At 43.4% G+C, this 12763-nt stretch overlaps 2 protein-coding genes across 5 annotated transcripts in view; one reads left to right on the top strand and one right to left on the bottom strand.

Annotated features, from left to right (window-relative positions):
* The window catches only part of DAAM2 (dishevelled associated activator of morphogenesis 2), a 276268-nt gene that overhangs the window by 37412 nt on the left and 226093 nt on the right, over positions 1–12763 (top strand). Inside the window, exons 1-2 of one of the 4 annotated variants that reach the window (XM_078383030.1) lie at positions 4147–4713; positions 4960–5179. The exons of 1 other annotated variant lie outside the window; for it this stretch is intronic. The gene's annotated coding sequence lies outside the window, so the exon portion shown is untranslated. Of the gene's footprint in view, positions 1–4146; positions 4714–4959; positions 5180–12763 lie in introns of those variants that run through there. 2 more of the 4 variants (XM_020785053.3, XM_020785057.3) reach the window with 2 other exon arrangements.
* Positions 1–12763, bottom strand: part of LOC144586395 (uncharacterized) — a 593808-nt gene that overhangs the window by 567594 nt on the left and 13451 nt on the right. The gene's annotated exons all lie outside the window — the stretch shown is intronic.

The raw sequence follows: 12763 nt of genomic DNA, 5'->3' as shown, positions 1-12763 counted from the left end.
CTTCCACGGGCAACTGGTTGGTTGCAGAGTGAACAAAACCTTGAGCTAGTTCGGGCTTTTGATCTGCTTCAGCAGGGCTCTTTCCTTGTTGAACAGAGTTCATGGAAGAAGGGCAGGACTTTTCATCTTGTGTCATTGACTGTATGTTACCGTTTTAGTACCAAAATGCTGTAACTTGCTCCAATGGTGCTTTCAGGCATGGCTTTTACTGTCTCTTAGAAGAATTTTATGGGGTTTGGAAGCAGACGGCATCATTATCTTACATATATAACCCACCCATGTCTTCCCAGTGCTTCTTGCATCTTCTCTCTTACCACAAAAAAGGAGGGAGAGATGGAATAGCTGCACAATGTGATTTAATTGGTAGCACTAAGAGTCATCCATCTGGAAGTACCCTTAAGCCTTCTAGGCATTCTAACATTAAAATCTGGATTAAGAAAAGATGTTGGGTGGAAGTGGGAGAATGTTGTCTCTGGAAAGTACTGGAGGGGATGGGATAGAAAAACAGAAAAAGAGGACCATATAAAATGCAAGATGTTGTCTTATACCAGCTCAGAACTTCGGTCCACACAGCTCAAGGCTAGTGGGGCAGCTTTCAGGCTGACCTCTTGTTACTTGATGTGCTGATATCCTTTTCAGAAGCAGAAGATTTAAAAGTTTTTTTCTCTCTCTCTATGAAACACATGTGGGCTATTATGGAAGAAAATATGGGAGAAGTTAATTTTTTAGACTACTACTTCTGAAATCCAACAGCCGGCATGTTTACTACCTCCATAGTGAAATATGGCCCCAGAAGCACCCACTAAGAAAAAAAATAATTACCTTAGCTGCATCGCTATGCACTTCCACTTCTCATAGCTTTTGCAATTCCATTTCCAGTCAGAGATGAGAAACTTTGCTTGTCTTGGACTAAAACTTCCAGAATCTCACAGCCAGGGTGGGCGGTGGTCAGTGACTACCTTGACTGTGGGATTCTGGAAGCTGTAGCCGACAAAGTAACACTATTGATTTCTGCCCTGAATTATGGCCTCCAGATACACCTGCGGATTTTTTTAAAAAATGTATTTGCACAGCATCATAACTAAGTTCTATATGAGAGGAACAAGGCACGATGTTAATCTCTAATAAACACTTTGACTCCCAGTTCGTAGGCACATTTATGACTATAGGTTGGCTTGGCACTTTTCCCCAGGCTGAATGACATCATGTACAGCAAAATGAACAAATCTGGCCAATTTTTCCCCAATTGACTCTAATGCCACTTTACTGCATATTGCCCTCGCTCTTCCAAATACAGCCAGCTTGTACAATGATGTCCAAAACCCTGACATGCATGAGGACAACAATTTAGAAGTTTGATTATCTGCCTGTCCGCCTATCTATTTATCTATTTATCAATCAATCAATCAATCAATCTCCCTCCCTATAAACATATTGCAAGCATCTAGCGGCGAGATAGCCACATATTGGTTACGGAAGACTCAAGACAAACAGGGCTGTCAGGTATGAGACAGGGCTCTCTGTGTCTTGAGAAGAGTCTCTCGTGCCTTAGGTGTGGCAGGCAGAGGTTAAAATGAGGGCACCCTCTCCTTCAGAGAGACTCCATACAAGAGACAGTGTGGTGTAAGTGTTTAGAGTGGACTCAAGAGGACTGGGTTTGAATTCCTCCTTGACTGTGAAACTCACTGGGTGATCTTTGGCCACATCCATGGTCTCAGCCCAACCCACCTCACAGGGTTGTTTACAAGTATAAAGTGGGGAAGGGAAAACCCAAGGCTGCTTCTCTGAATTTGTTATGGGAAAAATCAGGCATCAGTGGTCCAAATGAGTAAGAATAAACTGTGGGAAACGTAATGCATTATCTTTCTAACTGGCATGCAGCTGTTAAAGGCCTGACAGAGAATGACTGGACAAGCTTAGATTGTGATGCATGAAGAGACTTGCAGAAAGCATCTTGGTGTGGGATTGCAGAAGTGGCAGGAAAGCACATCCTTCTCCTGGCCCAGAGGACCAACTGCACTTGAGTCCCAGAACGATCAAAACAAAGGGCTGAAGAGGCCTGATCTCAGGCAAGGAGGAAGCAGTTGCAGGGAGCTTGCCTGTCACACCCCAAAGCTTGAAGCAGGTTTATTTCTCTTGTTGGGGAGGAGATAAGGGAGTTGTAGTACAAAATAGGAATTTTTGCAAATTCTGCCAGAAATAACAGTGCTTCCACTGTTAGGACCAAAGTATATGTTCCAAATGACGCATATTGAAATGCTAAAATCACATTCGTGTTCCAGAGGTGTGATTCTGTGAGACCTTTCTCCTTTCTGGATTAAAGATTTTACTGGATCCCTTAAAAGGTGCAGACAAGGTTGGGCTTTGAGTTCTCCAGAACTCTTCATCAGGCAGAGATGGTATACAATCTTGGAGTTCAGGAAAAGAACATCAGGCCATATGTTTTGGGGAACTCTAAAGCTTGCCTTGTTCATATCATGTTACTGCAGTGTGGTACCCAGTGTGTAGTGGATGGGCTAGGACTCAGGAGGCCTGGGTTCAAATCCCTCTCAGCCATGGAAATTCCCTGGGGGTATGGAACTGGTAAACCCTTAAATATCTTACTTACCTTGAAAGCCCTATTAGGGTCAGTATATGTTGGTCTGACTTGACAGCACATGGCAGCAAAGTTATTACTCAACCCTGACTTTTGCTTTTCATGTGGATTGCAGAGCTACATTTTCTTGCTTTGTATCTGAGATACAAACAATTTGCAGATGTTTACCTTCAGAAGACCAATGGCAAAACAAGGCAAGCGAATTTGCAGACCAGGGGAAGTATGAAAATCTCTTCCTGTGACAAACAAAAACATTCAGCACTTAAGTAACTGCCTGTTCTAATGTCTTGCTCTTGCTAATGTAGGTCTTGACCCTCAGTTGCCCTGGGACTGTAGAGAGGACATTCTGGATCCATGTGTCCTCCAGAGGACAAGGGGCTGTTGGGAGGGTGTGTTCTGTGCTATGAGACAAGCCCCGCTGGTTCAGACCCAAAGCCCAAAGAACTGCATTTCCCACAGTGATCAACTGGTTGCTTTTATGCAGCTTACAAGTGTGATAAGTGGGCAATCCATCCTCTTTTCCTATTGTCTACCAGCATGTCACCTCTAATGCTGGAAGTAATAGATTGCCTTCATGATTAGTAGCTTCTTAGAGTCTTTATCTTCCATGGATTTGTCTAATCTGGGTTTCTTTCTTTCTTTTTGAACCATCTCAGTTGGTGGCCAGCATGATTCATGTGGAAGAATACTCTGGAGTTTAACTTCGTGAAAGAAAAGGTGCTTCCATTGTTTTGTTGTGAACTTCTTATAGTTAAACTCCACTGGATTTTCATCTTAATATTAAAAAACAGAGGAAAATCCTCTTTCTGTTCATTTTCTCCATGCCAAACTGAAAGCCTAAAAACTTTTTTTTTCATATCTAGTGGTGTGGTAGAGTCCGACCCTGAAACCTGGTTATCGAGTATATTACCATGATGTTACCTGCCACTCCCCTTCTAGTAGTTTCCTGATTCTTCTGAACTTAGCTGCAATTCTTATGGTAATGTGGGTGACGTTTCTGCCAGTCCCTCCACAGATCTCCAGAAAACACGGCCCTTGCCCTGATGTTATGCCAAGTATTTTGGAATAAGGGAGCTGGCTAGATAAGCTCAGTGGTTGAAGGTGAGGAGTGCAATTCCCCACTGTGCCTTCTTCTGTAAGAAAAGCCAGCCCGTGTAACCTTGGGCAAACTGCACAGTCCCAGGATGCCCCCAGAAGGAGGGAACGGTCAGTAAGGGCAGGGTCTTCTCTGCCTGGAAAACTCTTGAGAAAAGGATTGCCATAAGTCAGAATTGACTTGAAGACACGTGGTTATTAATATTGGTTCCGAACGGGCAATTAAATCTCATTAACGGAGCTTGGAGAGGGGGAGGGAATCTATATCTCCCAAAATCCCTCACCCCCTGAAACTTTCGTGGTGGAGAGAAAGAATTGCTAGAATGGGTTGGGGGACAGGGATCAAGGAAGCAAGTTGCGTGTATTTTTGGATTCCCCCTGGAGCTTTGCCGCCCTCCCCCCCCCCCCCATGCAAGCTTTATGATATCTCTCCTCACCACTCGGTCTATGAGAGGGGCTGTGATAAAGCTGCAGCCGAAGGGGCTCGGCCGCCCAAGCTCCGGAGGCCGATTTCGCAAGCAAGGAGCCAGGGGTCGTGCGATCCTCCGCGCAGAGCCAGCACGTTCGCCCTCCTGGGTGGCGGCGTCCCGAGTCAGGGGGAGCCCGGCTGCTCCGGCTCGGCGGGAGGGCGCGTGTCCCTTTAAGGTCGGGTAGCGCAGTAGCCGAGGCCAGCCTCGCCGCCTCGTCAACCGGCCGCTGCCGGGCCGAGGGAGGCAGTGGCGGAGCTCCTCCTGCCCCCAGGAGCGCGGTCCCGCCGGCCGCCCGACTTGGCTCGGCTGCGCCCCCACTTCCCGCGTGGAGGTCACCCTCTCTCTCCGTGTGTGCGCGCACGCGTGTCCGTCCGTCCGACCGACCGTGCGGGAAAGGGGGCGGCTGGCAGGCTAACATGGGATGGCCGTTCCTATCCGGTGAGCTCAGCAATTGGAAAAAGGAAATCGGGAGATAAAAAGAGAGAAAGGAGAGAGAGACAGAGGGGAAAAAAAAGAGCGTGCGAGAGAGGAAAAACTGCTGGAGGAGCTTTGGTAAGTCAAACGAAAGTCATCTCCTCCTCCTCCTCCTCGAGCGGCTGTTTTTAAAGCTCTTTATTTTTAACATTTTTTTTGCAGGCTGACCCTTCTCTTGTTTTGGACTCCCTCAGCAGAACAGCTGGGAAAACAGAACGGAGAGAAGTCTCTTTTTTCCCCTTTTTTCTTTCTTTCTTTTTCTTTTTTGGTACCCCCCCTTCCTGAGTTAGTTAAAAAGCCCTTTTCTCCTTTCCCCCTTTGCAGAAGGAACTAGGAAACGCAAGCAAGCCAAGAGTTGGTTTAGCGAGCACAGAGAAGCGGGTAAGGAAAAAAGAGAGGGGGAGGGAAAAAAAGAAAAGAAAAGAAACCTTTACGTGCGTCTTGGAAATCCTGGGCTAGAAAGGAGACTTGTTGCTTCTTGCAGTCTGGCGCATTTCTACGCGGGAGTAAGTCTCCTGGAGCTTTTTGGCGAGGTGCTCCCCAGGTGTGTTGCCTGCATTTAGGATCGCCAACCAAAACGTGATTACCTTGCCTCAAGGGATTTCACTTAAATGCGAAATTGTACTTCCAGCGTTAAAAAGAGCATTTTTGAAGGTGATACTACGGTGACCTTCAGATTATCTAAATATTAATCGGTGACTGCAATTAGAATAGGTAGAGGAGCTGCGGCACTCGTGGGGCAGGAAACTGGCTTGGTGCGGTCCCTGCATCTATCGACAGAGGGCGCTGTTGCGACGCCTGGAGATAATCGGCCAGAGGAGTTGGTAGAACTCAAAAGAGAATACAGTACAGTAGTTCAGTGGTGATAAACTGGTAGCAGAGAGTGATTCATCAGCAGCACAGCAAGTTCTGCAGTCCAGCACCATTGAGAAGGCAACCCATTCATGAGCTTGAGCGTATGGGTAGCCTTGTCATGTGAATGTTTGGGGTTGGGAGATTTTGCTGATGTATCTGAAGAAGTAGCCTGACATCTAGGAAAGGCCACACTGTAAAATGTGTTTATGAGTGTTAGTGATACCACAATATTTTTGTTGTTGCTGCTGAAACAGACTTGAGAGTCACCTCTCTGAAATTGATCACTTAATTGATTAATTAAAAAGCAGCCATTTATGGAGCTTTTAAAAGGCACTATGGGAAGATCAAAGAGTGGCATATCAATACGTGAAGTGAAATGTTGTTTTCTGTTCTGGACTGCATAGTGTTGTGTCTGTGAATGGGTTGTTGATAAATCGGGGGGGGGGGGGAATTGTTTCCAGAAGGTGTACAAAATGCTGTGTTGTTTTATAAGTTGTCTGGCTAGCTCAGTGGTTTAGGTCTCTGGGAGCCCAAGGTTGGGAGTTCAATTCCCCACTGTGCCTCCCATGAGTGGAGCTAGTCTATGTGGCCTTGGGCAAGTTGCATGATCCCAAGGCACCCCAGAAGAAGAAGAAGGGACTGGAAAACCATTTCTTAGTATTATCTACCTGGAAAATCTGAGAAGGGTCTTCACCAATCAAAACTGACTTGATGACACATGATTATTGATTACTATTATGTTGTTGTTCTGTTACAAAAAAATCTAGAAGTATCCCATTCTCTCCCCCCCCCCCCCAATTTCCCACCCTTCCTGGTAGATTCATAGTTCTTTGATCTCTGCACATTATTGTTGGTGTTTTTAAATCTGGGGATTTTTTAAATTACTTCACCAAATATTTATTTACAGGGAATTGAACTTTATCTCCCATGAGGAGAAACACAGCAAGTAAAAGCAGCTATTTTGTGTTGTCATATGCATAATGCATTGGAACTTATGCTGTCAAATCTAAAACTAGAAGTTGTTGAATCCCCAAAGATAGACTCTAGGAGGTGAATGTAACATCTTGAAAACAGGATTGGAATGGGGAGTCAGGCATGCATGGTACACCCTCTTTTGCAGCTATGGTCTTGATAGTTATTTGTACCAAATGCATCAAGTGCAGAATAAGATAGTTTTGTCCGTCTTCCTTTTTTTCACTGATGCTGCAGCATTCTATTTGAGTTTGTGCTTTGTTTATATAGGAATAGTAATATTTACAATCGATCGCCTTGAGTGTGAGCAGGTGAAGATGGCTGTGGGTCCCACTGAGAACTGGAATACCTATCTGCTATCACTGTAGGTGGGAATTCACTGGAGCTGTCAAAGGGAAAGAAGCAAGGTTAAGTGTCTCTGGAGTATCAATGCAGTTGCTTCATCCATTACAGAAAAGGGACAGCTGAGTTACAAACCTCATAGAGATCATCAGGATTTGATACAGTCTATAGAAATTCAGATTTCTGGAAGACGTTCAGCTGGGCTGTTGTAGATGCTTGCAGTAATAATTTTTCCTATGTGTACCAATCTCTATAACTTGTATGTTACAAAGCTGGGAGAGGATTTGGTGTCCCACTGATGACAGATGGAGTAGGTTGCTTTTAATTCTGGTTGAAAACTGGTTGTCACCATGTTGTGTGTTCGTTCAGTCCCATGGCATTTACAATTTAGTACTTTTCCAGCTAGCTCCTTTGAGATTCTTCTCTGTCTATGGTAGATGTTTGCTCTTATGATTCTTCTATAAAAAAGAAGAATGTAAATTATTTTTTGCCTCTAGATGTGGCAATATGAAGAGCCCTGGATTATTATTCTTATTAAGTGGCATTGTTATAAATGTGGAAGTGCAGGTGCTCAATGTGACAATCCTCTTCTCCAGCCCCCTCCCAAAGAGTGCAAAAAAGGAGACTTGACAAATGAGGAACAGGTCTTCTCTAAAGCTGCTGATGTTAAGGGCCATCATGCCACAATTGATTTATGATGCCCCTGATAGAGTTTTGAAGGTATGTGAGATATTCAAGGAATGATTGAATTTCCAGGGTGTGTGAGACTTAAACCACCCAAGTCTTCTGATTACTCTTGTGTTGTTCCATCCACTACATCACACTGGCTGCCTGTGTTTTATAACGTCAATGCTTCTTAATTGCTCATACAAGACCAACCCACTCTCTAACTTGCATTGCAACAGAGATAACATACAACAATAGACTTTTCCTGGGAGAATCTCTTTCTTTCCTATCTACTGTGAAGACTGAAGCTAAACTCAGAGTGTGAATAGAGAAGTCTCAGGGAGTGGTGAGTGATGCCCTGTGAGCCCTGGTTTCACTACCCCTTGCCTATAATTTGTTTCTCTAGAGACTGTGAGTACCAGGGAGACAAAGTATCAATAGCAACCCTTTCTTCCTTGATCATTCTAAGGCCGCTCCAGTATCTTCCTTGAAAACATAAGATGCAATGTAAATATGTCAGTGGCTGATGAGCTGAACTGTGATTGTAAGACTTGGTATATTTTGCAGTGGAGGACCTACTGTGAGCTGTACTACCTTTAAAAATATGAGTTCTCTGCAGCTGAAGGATCAGGTGGAGTTATAGTCTAGCAGTACTTAGAAAGCCACAGTAGCTCAGCTCTAGAGTAGTGGCTCTCAACCTTTTGATCTTCTAGGTATTTGGAACTTTACAGTACAATTCTGATCACTGGCCATGCTGGCTGGAGCTTCTTTCTGGGAGAAGAAGTCCAAAACATCTGGGGGAACCAATGACTGAGAGCTATTCCTCTACAAGAAATCTAGCTTTATCTGCTTTAGTAAAAGTGTATTATTGTCTCCTGCTTTGGTTTGGGATTCCCCCACACCCCCGATGTTCCTCAGCTTCTAGCAGCATTTTTCCTTGGTGCTGTTTCTTTGACAACATAAACCAAATCCTCAGAAATCTTTGAAGAAACATCTCTCCTGCTGATACTGTTTGTCCATTGCAGAGTATACATAAGAAGTTGTTGATCTTCTGCCTTGAGAAGGGCTCATTCCAAATGACCTACTTTTCAAACCCCTCCACCTGTTTTCTGCCCTTGCATGCTGGTTAGTATGGTATGTGTACAAAATTACAACCTAGTTCTTCAATACTGTTTTCAGCTTAGCAAACACAATGACTGCAGTCTTCTGTTTCCTGATTGGCTATGTTCCAGACCATGTAATAAAAGTTCAGCACTTTAGTATTACATTTGTAGATTTGTAGATTTTTTTTAAAAAATTATTATTTTGCATTTGTTCAGTTCTATGGAGTCACTGGTGCAAGCCACCAATTTCCAGTCTGAAATTGATAATAGATTACTGTTGGCTAGTCTTGCTGCAACATTCCAAAATGCCATGTTTGTGTATTTAGTCAGTTTCATACACTAGTCTTCCATACTAGGTGTGATATATAATTTCAGAAACATGTGCAGCATAAAAATAATAATAATTAAAAATAGCCTCTAGTTGGAGACCTAGAAGCAAAACCATTAGAATCTGCAAAGAACACTCAAACCAACTATAAAACTTGCTAGGATGCCTGGCCAAATCTAATATGTAAATTAACAAAATATCTGCTTGTACTGAAAAGGTATATTTGAGAAACATCACAACTAAGGGCCCCTCTCTATTATCACACTCTAATGATCAATGATGAGTATGGAGAAGATCTCAAGTGAAGAAACGAGGTCTAGGTAAGATTTTGCAAGGAAAGTCTGCCATTTCATGTGGCAGTATTGGAAACTGAGGCTGTGGCCACAATGCAATATATTCCTCCAGTTATTCCAGATTCAGCATGATGCACATTGATTCAAAATTTCCTCACTACATGATATTCATGTAAGCGTGGGGGAATCTCTCATTTTCTTTGAGTACATGATAGAGGTTTTTGGTTCTGTAAACAACTGTCATAATAAATATAGACGTTATTAGTAGTCACTAACCATATTTGTCCTAGACTGGCATAACTTTTAAGTGTTTTCCTAGGCACAGATGTGATTTTCCTTTGCTGTAGAAACATGTGAATTTGATACAATAAAAATATTAAACTAGTCATGAATGCAAATAATGCAAGTCTTGGTGGAATGCTTACTCCCAACTAGTTCTACCCGTGTCACCCGCATGAGCCAGGAGGCGAGGCTGAGGAGCCTGACGCCGAGGGAGGCCCGGAAGGAAAGAACTAGAAACTGGGCTTCTCGGCGGTGGCTCCTCGCTTCTGGAATAACCTACCTCCGGAGATTCACGCTGCACCCTCACTGGGTACTTTTAAGAACCAACTAAAAACGTGGATGTATAGGCAGGCCTTCCCTTCCAGTTAATTCCTGTCCTCTTTCCTTTTTTATTATTTTTCTCTTTATTTGATATATTTTGTATTTTTCCCATCTTGCAGAACCATTTAATTAATTAATTGTTATACATTTTTCTTGAACTTGTTATCCTTTATGTTGTAAGCCGCCTAGAGTGGTCGAAATGACTAGATAGGTGGGGTATAAATACAATCAATCAATCAATCAATCAATCAATCAATAAGTCTACTGTGGTTGAGTAATCCCTTGAAGACAAGCAGTTTAAACAATGGCTGAAGTGTGTCCCTTGTAAAATCATCTGAAGTTCTACTGTGACCGATAAGCATCATGCTTTTTCATACTCATCCAGAACTTTAGTTATTTTGGTTTTATGATTCAGGCCCTAGAAGACATCAGAATAGCTCTTTGACCAAAACATTCTCATGGGCATTCAAGATATTAATTATATGATCCTGTAGAGAAATTCACATAGCAAAAAAGTGAACAAGGTGGTTGTTACATACAGCACTGATGTTACCTGTCTGTCATGGGTTTGGAGGGAAAGTTCCATCCTATGGGGAGTGGAAGGCGGGACATCAGGAGGAGGGGCTGTACTGTATATATGTGTGGAGAGTTGAGGAAGAGCTGAAGGAGAAGCTAGAGAAGAGCTGAGAGAAGAAGCTTGAGTGGGAGTCTGTGTGTCAGACAGGGTACTACTGTGTGTCAGTCAGTACCAACCTGATAGGTTCAGGTGTCTGTATGGTTAGCCAGAACTGATAGGTTCAGGGTCTGTGCTTCAAGTTAAGTGTTCTGTGTGAACCAAACTGTGTGTATGCATGATTGAGACTAAGCCACGTTACTGTATCTTATTCACTTGATCCTTTTATTTTTCCCTGTGTGTTGTTTAAATAAACCTTATTCCTTTATTTGTTTAAAAATCCATCCCTGGTCTGTGTGACTTCTTATAGGGAATGGTTGGTGGCAGCTTAGTGAAACTGTGGCATATCCCAGTAGGTCTGGGTTTGTCACAGTGGTCATACCGTTTGAGTATTAATCCATCAAGCCCAGTAACGCCAATTCTGACTCACAGCAGCTGTTTAGAATTTCAAGCATCATTTTCTTCCAAGTCCTCCCTGAAACTGCTGGAGTTTGAATCTGGGCCATGCTTGATCATCGAACTGTGGCTCCTCCCCAGTTTTCCCTGGTGGCATTCCATCCAAGTGTTAATCAGGACCAACACTACTTAGCTTCCCAAATCAGATGAGTTCAGTGGGTTCTGGATGCTCTGAGGGCTCAGAGGTCTTAGCCAGATCTGTAGATTTTGCCAATAGATTTAGGACAGCTCTATTAATGGACTCCTTTGGCCTCCCTTTGGGAGGAGTAGCGTTGACATTTCCAGCTCAGATGTACCTTCCTGCCTTGATGGCCTGTTTTTTATTATTGAAGGTGGCTATAGCAGAACTGCTGACTTGTAAAGGGGAGCTTATAGGAAATTAAATCCATGCCAAAGCCATTCATCATGCATCATTTTCATGCTTCCTGGCCTTTCCCTCTGGTGTCTCACATTTGGTCTTTGGCAGCCCTGAGAGGTGTAGGTGGTGGAAAGGTTGTCCAGTCCCTGCACGATGTCTTCTGCTATAATTAGTTCTGCCTAATGCAATAACCATGCTGAGGAAGGTGGGCAAAGAACAGGCTGGAATAAACTTCTCCTTGTTTTGATGGTTTCCCTGCTGGTGTCAGAGGCACGGCTTGAACCCAGCATTTTGTGGCTTCACAAATATACAATGTGGGTACCGTGTAGCAAAATTCAGCGGGTGTGCCTAAGTGTATATAACTCTGCGGCTGGTAACTTTACCTAGAACTGGCTACTTAGCAGCATGATCGTATGGCTGTGTTTATTTTAAAAAATCTGCTGAAAGCACGTTAACTACGGCTCTTGGAATGGAATTTTTCCAGCAGTTGATGAAGCTGGAGCACTCACTAAATGGAAATGCTCTTGTGTTATCATTTTCAGTTAATTAAAAAAATAAACCTCTAGATCCCTGATAGAGGCAGTTTTACAAATGCTGTATATATTTGCATCAAATCTCTGTTGGCTGCCCTCCCTTGGAGAAAATCTGCTGCCAGAATCTTACACAGAACTGGGAGGGAAAGGGGAAAATAAGTTGTTTCTCCTCCAGGTTTTTAAAGCATATGTTTGACTTAAAGCTTAAGAAGTGCCCAAAGAGCATGAACTGGCAGAGGATGAACTCTTAGCCTGTAAGTGAATTTTGATGGAAACATTTAAAAGGATCAGTTTGATCTGCTAGTAGGGAAGCAAAACATTTTTTTAGCAATGTGATAAGACCAATAAACTGAGATTGGATTTGATGAGCTGCACCAAATCTCTATTGCAGAGCAGTTCCCAAAATGTAGATGGAAAGCAGGGCTTTTTCCTTGTTTCTGAAAAGGCCATAAAATGGCGCCCTTATGCTCAGTTTATGTGAAACTGCTTCTGTTACGTAGTGTAATTGTCAATTCATTCACGGTTCCGGCATCTTTCAGGGAGTAAATTGAACGACAGGGAGAAAATATATTCTCTTGCTCTTGATCATTCCTATTCAGAGTACTGAAGATCTTCTCTATTAGTGTTGAGCATGGCCTGCCTTGATCATTGCCACACTTTATGCAAGATGTTTCAGCAATGTGTGCAAATCTATGCACGTTTGCTATTTTATTCATTTGTCCTGTTTTGGCAGGAGGCAAGATCCCCTGGGGACAAAGTGGCACTGCAGTAAAGCAAGAAAGCACAGTAAATACCCTGTTTTGGTAAAGGCTGAGACCAGCTGAGGCTTTCATATTTCTAAGTTTCCCCCTCTGGCTCCACACTTCCTACATGGTGGGAAGGCTTAAAGGGATAGGTTGGTGTGAAGCTTGGTACTCCTTTCTCTCTCTCCAAGAGCTCATCCTGG

This window comes from Pogona vitticeps, chromosome 1 (assembly GCF_051106095.1).
Source record: "Pogona vitticeps strain Pit_001003342236 chromosome 1, PviZW2.1, whole genome shotgun sequence".
NCBI lineage: Eukaryota > Metazoa > Chordata > Lepidosauria > Squamata > Agamidae > Pogona > Pogona vitticeps.
This window is presented reverse-complemented; position numbering and strand designations above follow the sequence as displayed.